Source organism: the organism of the source record quoted next, unplaced genomic scaffold, assembly GCF_019419815.1.
Source record: "Pyrus x bretschneideri cultivar Hongxiangsu unplaced genomic scaffold, Pyrus_bretschneideri_v1 Contig140, whole genome shotgun sequence".
Classification (NCBI taxonomy): domain Eukaryota; kingdom Viridiplantae; phylum Streptophyta; class Magnoliopsida; order Rosales; family Rosaceae; genus Pyrus; species Pyrus x bretschneideri.
In genome coordinates, this window is record NW_025999436.1 from 87,965 (window position 1) to 92,563 (window position 4,599).

Here is a 4,599-nt window from a genome sequence, read left to right on the forward strand (position 1 = left end):
ATCCCACTCCAAAACTGCTAAGACAGCTTCATGATAATGTTCCTCCCAATCCCAGCTACTGTTCTCATCAAAACGAACATCACGACTAATTATGATTTTCTGCGAGACTGGATCAAAAAGACGATAAGCCTTCGACGCTGACTCCAAGCAGCACGCACTTCAAACTTTTGTCATCCAGCTTAGTCCTCTTATTATCTGGAACATGTACATATGAAATACATCCAAAGACTCTGAAGTAACTTACTGATGGTATCGTCCCACTCCATGCCTCCTCGGGGGTTTTATTTTTGACTGCAAACGTGGGACTTCTGTTGAGCACATGTACGGTCCAGTTTGCTGCTTCTGGCCAAAAGGTCTTTGGCATCTTCTTCTCGATCAATAGACTTCGAACCATATTCATGATGGTCCGATTCTTGCGTTCAGCCACTCCATTGTGCTGCGGGGTGTAGGCTGCTGTGAGTTGACGTTGAATCCCATTCTCAACACAGAATTCAGCAAACTCATGAGATGTGAATTCCCCTCCACGATCCGTGCGTAGACTTTTGATACTTGCACCTGTTTCTTTCTCCACAAGGCTTTTGAATACTTTAAAGGTTTTAAAAGCTTCTGACTTCTCAATTAGAAAATAGATCCAAGTCTTACGACTAAAATCATCAATGAATGTGAGTAGATACCTCTTCTTGCTGTTAAATGTAGGTTGTATTGGGCCACATATGTCTGCATGGACAAGTTTTAAGATTTGATCAGCCCTTCACGTACTGTGCTTTGGAAAATGATCTCTTGATTGCTTGCCTATCAGACAATTCTCACACACTCTTGAGGAGTCCCTTATTTCTGGTAGTCCGCTCACCATTTGCTTCTGTTGTAGAGTCTTTAATCCGCCAAGACTCAAATGCCCATATCGACAGTGCCACAACTGAACTAGATCATCTGTAATGGCTGTGAAACATGCCTGTTCATTGAATTGTTGCTGAGCAACAAGGATGAACATGCGGTTTGCAGCCATGACCGTCTCTATGATCAGTCCTCGTTCAGGATGGTAGATCTTGCACCTCCCGTGTTGAATGTGAATAGCAAGACCTCTCTCCTAAAGCTGACCAATACTCAGGAGATTGTTCTTTAAGGCAGGTACGTAAAACACCCCCGTGATCACCTGAATTATTCCATGCACTTGAAGTCGAATGTTCCCTTTCCCCAACACAGCCATGCTAGTATTGTTTCCTAGTTTCACCGTTTCTCTGAAACTTCCATCAAAGTCCGAGAACAATGCTCTCTTTCCACACATATGGTTACTGCAACCTGAATCCAGGAACCAGATGTCCTCTTTGATCTCCTGAGTATCCACGTTTGCCATGAGCAACATCTCTTCACTTGCTTCTGCATAGTTGACTTTTCCTTCCTTGTCTCTCTTGGGGCATTCATACTGAAAATGCCCTAGCTCATGACAGTTATAGCATTCAGTTGTTGACTTGTCAAATATCTGTCTGCCCTTTCTCTACCTCTTCCACGATAGCTTCTGCGACCACGGCCTCTTCCACCATAGTTCTCTTCGTGAACCACCTTTAGAGATTGTTCTTCCACGACATGTCCAATCATCCGCTGCTCATGAACCAACAAACTACTTTGCAATTCGTCAATTGAAAGAATGTCCAAGTCTTTGGATTCCTCAATTGAACAAACCACATAGTCATACTTAGGAGTCATAGATCTCAAAATCTTCTCAATGACTTCTACATCTGTCAGTTTGTCACCATTGATCCTTCTTTTGTTGGCTATGGTTAACGTTCGACCAAAGAATTCGTTCACAGTCTCTCATGTCTTCATGTGTAGCATCTCAAACTCCTTTCGAAGAGCCTGCAACTGTGCTCGTTTGACTCGAGCAGTTCCTTGATACTTCTGCTTCAACGAATCCCAAATCTCCTTAGCCGTGTCCTTGTTCAGGATTGTTTCCAAAACAGCTCGGTCGATTGCTTGAAACAGGTAGTTCTTAGCCTTTAAATCTTTCAACTTGTGCTCCTCGAACACTTTTCGTTGCCCTTCTGAGAGTGAACCACCTTCTGCTACTGCAGGGATTCCATGCTCCACAAGACTCCAATATTCCTTTGAACGTAGGAAATTTTCCATAAGCATTGCCCAATGATCGTAATGCCCTTCCAGCTTCGGGATGGATGCTTGCACAAAACCACTTCCTTCTCCTGCCATGTTCACGTACTTCTGCACTCAAAAGATTACGATCTCTCAAGCTTCGATCAAGAGCCCCAGGGTGGGGCTCTGATACCAAATGTTAAACCTAAGTATATGCTGAAAAGGATCTCTGCAAACTGGAAGGATTGTCTTATTAAACAATAAACAAGAAACCGGCTATAAATAAGCCTTACAAAACAAATGGAACGGAAAAACTGCAGCCCACGTTAAACATAATCCTAAACGTGGTAAATGACTAAGTCTCAAAGAAAGCAACTACAACTGATCCCAAAAACTAGGGTTTATTGAACCATGCAGTTAACCTGCTTACAAAAGATAACCCTATGTTTACGTAATGGATAAACCACTATGTCCACAAACCTTAATATTCTATCACAAAACCCATAAGCTTGCTCTTCATATCAACTATCCACTAATATAAATCAATGCAACACCAAAGATCAAAGGTCTTTACAAGGGTTGTAATGATAGGCTAGGGTATGAGCTATCAAAGAAAGGATACGGAAAAACTAAAGCTTAAGAAATACCAAGATATCTTCATAATGTAATTCAATTGATCCTCTTTTGAAACTTGGGTCTTCTATTATTGGCGTCCAGGACTCATGTCGTAAGGATGGAACAATTTCGAACTTTTTAAGAAGAATAAAAATAATACTATACATGGTACCTCGGTACACGCCACATCTTTGATGTAGAACCCAACCTTTATCTTCATTGACGTCCACTTGATATCTCCTAAGCTATAGGGTATGGCTAATATAGGTTAAATAGGTAAGGATGAATATGGGTAATGAAAGAAAAGGCTATGTGTTTGGCTTCAAAAGGGTAACTAGGTATAATATAACATAAAAGGTTGGTTAGAAAGGCTCAAATGATCCAAACATGACCTTAATCATCTCTAATGTTGCATGACTTAGGATTTCACCTCGAGAGATATTGAAGCAAGTTCTAGTGAATAATAATGCTAACATGAAACTCACAAGAAAGAATATGCAAGAGGCTCAAAATCTCATAAGGGTTCAATACGTTTTCACTTAAAATCCACATATAATTCTCTAAGTGAAAAGCTAATCATACTAACATTGGTTATTTGTACAAAATAAACTTGAGAATGATAATGTAAGAATCTGATTAACCATACAAAACAATTGAAATTTCACATAAAAAGAACCATATCAAATAAGTTTGTGACCGAGAAGAAAGCGAATTATTATCATTGACTTATGGAAGGTCAAACTAAAAGAAAACGACTCAAGAAAAATAAAATCTTTTTGAATTTTTGAAATATTTTTTTAAAATTTTCTTTTTATGACCTTAACACTTAAATAGAACAACAAAACATAGAACAAATAAACAAAGGAAATGAACATATGCCAACAGAGGTTGCAAACAGCAAGTACCACATGCAGTTTCGACCTTTAGACAAAGATTTGATCATAACTTTTGAAGGAAAAATCCCATTTTCATGGTCTTTATATGGCTGGAAAGAGGACAAAAAATTGAAGAACATATCGCGGGCAAAATCTTCAAATTTCTTTCCAATTAAAACAGTTTTAAGCAAACATAGACAGCATGAACATTAAACGAAAACAGAACACAGAAACGAAATCTAAATCCTCAAATTCTCACCCCAAACAAAAATCAAACATTGTCCTCAATGTGTAGAACAAAGAGAAGATAACAAATAACACATTTAAAGAGAGGGTGTGAACAATTCCCCGGATTTTTCATTGGAGCATGAATGAACAACGTTGAAGCGTGATACGAACTGCCATATAACGAACTCCCCCAAACCTGAATCTTGGATAACCTATGTTCCTGCAAAACAAGAAAGAAATAAATACTTACTACAAAATTAAAAACTAAGCTAACAAATGAAGGATTTAGAAAGCTTGGGTTGCCTCCCAAGAAGCGTTTCTTTATAGTCATGAGCTAGACTATGCTGAAATTAAGTGAAGGATGGTGGGTCGTTGAAATAAGGAACTACTCCATGAATCTTCTTCTTTTTCCCTTTCTTCCACCTTGTAGCTTTGAAATTTGGTGTTGATACAAGGCAATGACGCACTGCATACTTTTGCTTCTTCTTCAATTTCAAAGCTCGAGACTTCTTTCTCTTCTTCATCTTTTTCCGTTGTCTCTTCCACCATATCTTGGCCATTCAAATGGAATTGAGTTGAGCATGCATAACTTCAGTTTTTGGTTCAATTCCAAACTTTCTTCCATAATTCGAGCAATGGACTTCAAAAGGATCTTTGAATTCATGTAGAATCAATGAATTTGGAACGTTGGAATCAATAGAGTTAAGGATGTAGCACTCGGGAATAGCCAATGGACATGGATTTGCTTCTAGCACTTTAATATTTGACACTTCATCAACAACTTGAATGTCGGCAG

The 4,599-nt window shown here is 38.9% G+C and overlaps 1 pseudogene; it reads right to left on the minus strand.

Moving 5' to 3' along the window:
* Positions 1 to 1,080: 1,080 nt before the first annotated feature.
* Positions 1,081 to 2,442, minus strand: LOC125475361 (annotated as a pseudogene).
* Positions 2,443 to 4,599: the final 2,157 nt, after the last annotated feature.